At 30.3% G+C, this 7,602-nt stretch overlaps 1 long non-coding RNA gene across 1 annotated transcript in view; it reads right to left on the reverse strand.

Moving 5' to 3' along the window:
- Positions 1 to 4,804: 4,804 nt before the first annotated feature.
- The window catches only part of LOC137645057 (uncharacterized), a 7,449-nt gene continuing 4,651 nt past the window's right edge, over positions 4,805 to 7,602 (reverse strand). Inside the window, exons 2-3 of the long non-coding RNA XR_011045270.1 lie at positions 5,917 to 5,963; positions 4,805 to 5,541 (exon numbers count right to left, since the gene is read on the reverse strand). This is a non-coding gene — a long non-coding RNA (uncharacterized lncRNA). The remainder of the gene's footprint in view (positions 5,542 to 5,916; positions 5,964 to 7,602) is intronic.

The raw sequence follows: 7,602 nt of genomic DNA on the forward strand, positions 1-7,602 counted from the left end.
AACATTAAAACGTCGTTTTAAAGACAATGTTTTCTTTTCAAATTGAAAATAATTAATCAACAATGAAGATTCAGTACTGGAAATATCTATATTTGACCTAAAACGTAATATAATTTATAGTTCCTGCTGGCAGACGATTTTCCAATAGGGAAACAAAACTCAATTAATACAATAATATAGGATAAAAACCCATTGTACTTTATATATATATATATATATATATATAGCCTTCCACTAAATTTATTTTCAATATTGGCTGTTGATTCTATTCAGGGATTTCTCAATATTTATTTTATCATTTTTGGCTTGTAGGCCTACTCTTAAGAAATTTAATCCTATTGTTAAATTTGCAAATTATTTCATATAAAATATATCTTTTATAAAAGATTACTATAAGATTATTTTAAATATGATAAAAATTGAGACTGTCTGTCATTATTGCTCAAAATGACTAAAATTAAAAATCTTAAAAAGGAATTTTGTTCATTTCGTTAGGTAAATAAAAAAAGAAATAGACGAATTCCCAGCCTAAAAATCTAGACCTTGCTAACAAAACCAAGTTACCACTTAAGGAAATGGAAATATGCAATGGTTCGAACTTAGATTGCATCAGAATAGATAAAATCTTTATGATTATATACCTTTGAATAATGGAAATCTCCCAAAACCTTTGATTTTTAAGGTTTATGCTATTTTCGGGAGTTGGAATCGAATTATTAATATTACGTCAAATCAATGAAATTCAGTTTAACAGATCTGTTTAACTGAATTTCATTGGTTTAACGTAATTATGTCTATTGATTTATGTTTTATGTTAATTTTTTAGCTCCGATGATGGGTAACGTTGTTCCCGAAAGCTTAGCAAATAAATTGTCCAAATGCTTAAGTACCTATACTTTCCTTCTCTATTATATATATATATATATATATACACATACACACACACATATATATATTTAATATACATATGTGTGTAAATATACGTATGTATATATATATATATATATATACGCGCGCGCACACACACACACACACACATATATATATATATATATATGTATGTATGTGTGTATACACACACATACAATATATATATATATATATATATGTACATATATATATATAATATAATATATACATATATATATATATATATATACCATAAAATGAGTTCCAAGTGGATATGTATTTCCCAAGATAGAATTCGGTATTAAATGCATTTCGTGGGTGATATTTACATTAATTAAAATCACGTGTGCTTGTGATATATGTTCATATATATATATATATATATATACTGTATATATTGTGTGTGTAGGCTATTACTTTTAACAAAATTAATTAGTTCGTATAAAAGTTAATTAATAGAAAATTCGAAAAATAGAAAAATATTTTTAAGTAAAACAGGAACAACCGTTTAAAAATCTGAGTATCTGACATTATTATAACTAGCCAAGCTACAAAGAGAGATTATGTCAACCTGTTCAATGGAAAACGAATTTACAAGTTTGAACTTTTGAAGTTACACCGATTTAATCGCCAGATTAGAGGAACATCATTCCACAATCTGTGACAGCTGAAATAAAACTTTTAGATTGCTGGGTAGTATATATATATATATATATATAGGCCTATATATATATATATATATAGGCCTATATATATATATATATATAGAGAGAGAGAGAGAGAGAGAGAGAGAGAGAGAGAGAGAGAGTCCATTAACGAGTATCAGAAACGTTGAAGAAATATCATCAAATTGCTAATGCTTTCACAAAATTTATTTCAAAATCTGAAGATGTACGTTCGAGAAAACCACTTTCCGATGTTATCGTTCAATTCGGGGCAATAGTATGTACATTCATTATTTGTTTATTTATTTATCTATAAATGAAAACTTGTGAACATTCACGTAGACAAAAGCCGCCCGCAACAGCTAGTGGCTACATTTTCCCCACTCGAAAGCGTGGAATTTAAAACATCTACACAAAGGAAACATCCATAGAACAATATTAATCAATATACTACACATGGAAATCAAATGTTGTACTTACATTTCACATTGATGTACCACTGCCGCTTGAAATTATGTATCACCGATGAACAGAAATAAATAGAAAACGCGCGCAGACATCTCTACTCTACCACACTTAAAGCAACACTGAATTAGTTTCAACTTGAGGTGATGAATCATATCATCAGATCACCTGGATGCTAGTTACCTAAATTTGGTAACTATAATTGGTTAGCCTTGAATACCATATTTTCGGCTTTTTTCTACTATTAGGTTGGCCTTTTAAAGCTGAATTTTATAAGAATATAATTTAATATTTAAATGATATACAGGATACGAGTGAAATGTATAAACAAGTTACCCCTAGAAAAGCGGGCTCAAGTAAAAGAAAACGGTATGACTTTCTAATTAGAGAAAACCTTATTTAAGGCTAACTATATTATATTTAATCACAATTTTTTTTTGTTATAAAGTCGTCTTAGCAAATTTATGAGTTAATGCCTTTAGGGATATTACCTTCCATAACTTGTATAATTGTACGATGTAAAATTATTAAGATTTACTTAAGATTATTAAAACTATCACCATAAACTGAAAGTAGATAGTATCTTAGAATCTAGGATTGATAGTTTTCGCTGTCTGATTGTGATGTTGGCAGATTCCAGAAAGATTTCAACTTTTTTGCAATAAATATTCAAATATATTCGTACTTTATCATCAGGTAACATTTCTAAGCCTGAAAATCTATTTTGGCACTTTAATCCTTTTTACTACTTGTGTTATCTTAGTTTTTCAATGTCATATCTGCGAATTATAAGTTAGGTTTTCATTACTTTTCCTGGTCTTCAACTTAGTGTCTCAAATGTCTAGTAGTGACTTTTTACATTATTGATAAATGGTCAAGTTGGTTGCTATATTTTCCGCATATCTGTGTTCAAGCAATGTGTTCCTTATTATCAGTTCGTGAGAAAAAATAAAGAAAAACCTTCTTGCTGATATGGACTGCCATGCTCTCTCCCAGAATGTAGAAACCACGTTCCTCCATCTAAGTCTTTTTTTTCGAATCCTGTCAAGTCTTCTTTCAGTGAATACATATATCCAGGCCATATATTACAAGAACTGACAAAGGCTGCTCTAATTTGCCATCTTAGTTCAATTTTGGACACTAAGTTTCCATGATGTTAAGCTTTACTCTGGATTTTTAAACTTACTTAAGATCTTTATTTACTTATCGTGAGATACTTCGCACCCTTCTCCCACTTGAAAGGGTTGCACTGGACCAAGGGACATTTCTACCATTTGAGAGTTCACTAAAGGCCACTGATCTTTCTCCCTCTACCTTGCTGAAAACCTCAAGAGTTTTGCGCTTTTACGAGTAAAGAAAGAATTAAGAGTTTGCATAGAAATATCAAGGCCAATATTGGCCTTGAGAAATATATACACACACATTGTCGAGTGATGGTTTTTACATTTTATATTCCATGAACTCTGGTTCTTTTAAAAAATATATTTGATTGCTAATTTTTAAGTTTCCTTGTTTAATTTTTAATATAAAGATATAACATGAAAAATTCTATTAACTTAAAATATATTTACAAACTGAAACATACAAAATTAACAAACTTCGTGTATAACACCAGGAACTTCTATAATAATATAAAGGTCTATTGAAGATCTTGCGAGTATAATCCTGATAAGGAAAAGTACTGTACGCGATTACAGTCTGACGAAGAATCACGTGTATCTAATGATGAAATAAGATCCAATGACCAAGAGTCTAAGGTCTAGGACCAATAATGAAGAAGACTGACCAAGGTCTAAGGAGTTCTGCAAAATATAAACATATTTACAACAATATAACTTGATATAATATAAAAGTTCTTGACTGCAGAAAATGCACAATGAAGTAAAACTTGATTCTAACCTTATTGTTTATACATTATAAACTATCAAACACTCACAGGTTAACATATGACATTTCCAATACACAAACAATCCTCATTAGTTATACAGTATACCCTTATAAACACTAAATCACTTTAACACACGACATTATATAATACACTAATACATAGAACAATTTGAATATAGGAGTCTTTTCAGTACTTACTGTTACGGATGGCTAGGTGTCAAGTAGTGATAAGAGAAATGCCGGGGACTCTCCATGTTGAGAATAAAAAAAAAAAAAAAAAAAAAAAAAAAAAAAAAAAAAAAAAAAAACAAGTTCAACCAAATAAACAAAGTAATAACTTCTTTAGTCCATGGAGTAAAAACATATACAAGAGATGGCAGCACAGCATTCCTCGACACACACAAATAATCTATATATATATGTTGTTATGCCATAGGTAACAATGCTGAATTTGTTTAAAGAGAGTGTGAGATGATAAGATGTGATATATAATAAAGGAGACAAAAACTAAAGGAAAACTTAACCTAACTTATATTTGACTAAGACTTATATGTAGAAATAATTTATATATATCTAGGTTTATCTTTAAATAATCAAATCAGCACATAAGAAAACTTAATGCACAACTCCTAATCAAATAAAGTAATGACATAAAAACCAATTCCTGCGGGAGCAAATTACGAAATACTTGGAGATAACTGAATTTAACCTTTACAGTTACACAGACTCGGTGAATCTACTCTTAAAACAAAAAAAAACAACTTAAAACTATTAAAGTATAGCAGCAAGAATAACAAAATGCAAACAATAACAGTTCCATACAATTACATAAATCTCATCAAAGTACATATTGAAAACAAAAAGAGACAAAAATCAAGATACTTCTTAACATGTCCCTCCCCTTAAGGGGAGACAACATGTACATCCAAATAACAAACTAATAGATTAGAATTTTTGTATACAGAAGCAAAAGTCAACATTTGGGAAGGATGTCGGCAATGAGGTTTAATCTTGCCTTTGATATGCAATACCCCAATGTTATACTGCTGCAGGACCAAGGCCCATAGAGTTAATTTTGAAGTTTTTTTAATTTTACTTACAAAAGACAATGGATTACGGTCAGAAAAAAATTATACAAGAGATGGATTATCTATTAATTTTATATATATGAAATAATTAGATGATTTATATACGAATCAATATTTTTCAAGAGCATGAAGGAGAGCCCAAGCTTCCTTTTCCACTGTACTCTAGGAACTGAGGCGGCTTCACTATTTAAATAAGAAATCTGGTGTAGTACATTATCGTCACTGGTCCGCATCAAAACTGCTCCTTCAGCCACATCACTAGCTTCTCCTTTGATAAACAGCATGTCCGATTCAGATTCCTTCAAAACGAAGACTTCAAGACAAAACTTTGATAGCTTCAAAGGCACGTTGATGATCTGTCCACTGGCGTCAGTCTTAGGGCTGACGATATTAATCAGAGGTACAGCAACTTCTGAAGTAGTTTTCTACCGGGTTTATTCTAAGGCCAAGAAACAGGTCTCACAATCTTTTAGTGTTCTTTCTAAGTACTATCGTGGACCAATGTCATCAAAGGTAACATTTCTCATCTGAAACAGAACATTAAAGATGTTAAGGTTTCAACAGCATTTGTCATTTCAAAGGGGAAGAATAGTATTGAAATTAACTACAGACATGACCCAGGCAGAAGCTTTCTTAGCATTTTCTGTCAAGGGTACTTTATAGTATCATTTTGATAAGTTAAAAATTTAGAATTTGCAATACCAATAATGAAAACTCTTATCAAATGATTAGTGGCGTTAATGGTGGCAGATTCCCGAAAGATTAAAATTTTTTTTCTGGGGTTAAATCTACCCGACCCCAACAAGTAATTATGCAATAGACTTGACTTTCTATCTTTATGCTAGTCATGGCAAGTAGTGAATTAATAGTAACATGATATGCTGTAGTAATTTTTGACATACCTTTTATTCGAAGAGATGCTGTGTCTTTACAATAATCAGGTTTCTCTCTGAAATCAGAACGAAAATAAATTGTTGTGCCATAAAAACCCTTTTTAAAAAGTGTTTAAATGGATACGAAATCTATCACTAAAACTTGAATAACGTATTTCCTATAATTAAGGTTTCCTTATAGTTTAACAAGAAGTATTTCATATTAGAATTAATCATACAAATCAATTAAACAACCTTATAATTATTAGAAATAACAATTTAATAACCCTGATATGTATTATTTCACCACCTTGGATAGGTCTCGATGGGTCGACCTCGACCCGGGCAAAAAAAAATTCATTAAAAAATCAATTATGAAGCCAATTCATTACCTTCTAAAATAAATAAAAATTCAAAGAATGTTTTAATATTCAAAAAGAATATATAAAAGCTAAGTCCAAAGTAAATATTTGTTAAAAATAAATTAAAAAAAGAAAGTATAAATAAATGACTACAAAAATATTCACCTAAAATCTAAATATGGGAATGAACTTAAACTATTATAAGCACATATTCTACGATAATTGAGCACCCTTTGGTCAGAGCCAGAGTGGGGACGGGGTAGGGGGGGGGGTGGAGGTGGGGGGGGGTGGAGGAACAACAAGGTAACTTTTCCTAAAATGAGAAAAAAAAGTAAATATTTTTTTTGGCCCAAAAAAAATCAATCCTCTTTTCAACATTTATTTGCGGTAGGTAAATAACAGTTAGTCACAGAAATTTTCCCATGATATTGTATTATTATCTTCCGACAAAAATGCGAAAAAGATTTTCAAAATGCCTGCCAACCACACCACCTTGTAAAGCCAAATCTGTTACCTGAAAGGGAGAAAGATATGTCAATATCAGCGAGTTATTTACGGATATAATTGTTAGAGGATTTGCATAGAAATATTATGGCAGCTAGTATGAAGTTAATAGGTTATTTAACAATTAAAAAAAAAATAATGATCATATTTAAGTTATCATAAAGGTCCAAACTTACAAAAACAGGAAAAATAATAAACTATTTTATGAAAACATACGGGGTAGAAGACATTCACAAACTTTACAACAATCCTTTTTTTTACGCGCCTAAAAACTACTACACATTCGATAATTATATAAAAAACTTTGATATTTCACAACTCACCTTAACCAGGATTTCAGAATTAGCCTACAGAAATTTTCTATGAACATGACCACTATACAGCAATTTGTACCTTAAGATATACTTCTATGCAATCAAGTTTTTTACCCCCAAAATACCTGACACATTAAGACCTACCTAAAGACCATCAAGTCCAAAGTTCTGTAAAGTCATTTGACTTAAAATTGCAAAATTTATTTCATTTCAAGTTAAACCAACAAAAAAGTACCACTTAATCTACTGTATCACCATTCCTGTATTATCCCCCTTTGCATTTTTTTTAGAGCTATTGATACTAATGTAATATGTTGAAACTATTTCAACCCTAAGAAATATTATCATTAAGTTCTAAAGGTGCTTTTCCCTTTCAGTACAAGCAGGAGACTTTAAACCAATGGTGTTATGGTCATAGTTAGCCATGCTTATAAAATTTTGTAGTGTATTGAAGCACACCATGTATGAACCATGTTGCCACTGTCTCACCACGATGTATGTGTGTGTTTGTGTGTGCAATCAATGAGCTTCAAAAT

This window comes from Palaemon carinicauda, chromosome 8 (assembly GCF_036898095.1).
Source record: "Palaemon carinicauda isolate YSFRI2023 chromosome 8, ASM3689809v2, whole genome shotgun sequence".
In the NCBI taxonomy this organism is placed as follows: domain Eukaryota; kingdom Metazoa; phylum Arthropoda; class Malacostraca; order Decapoda; family Palaemonidae; genus Palaemon; species Palaemon carinicauda.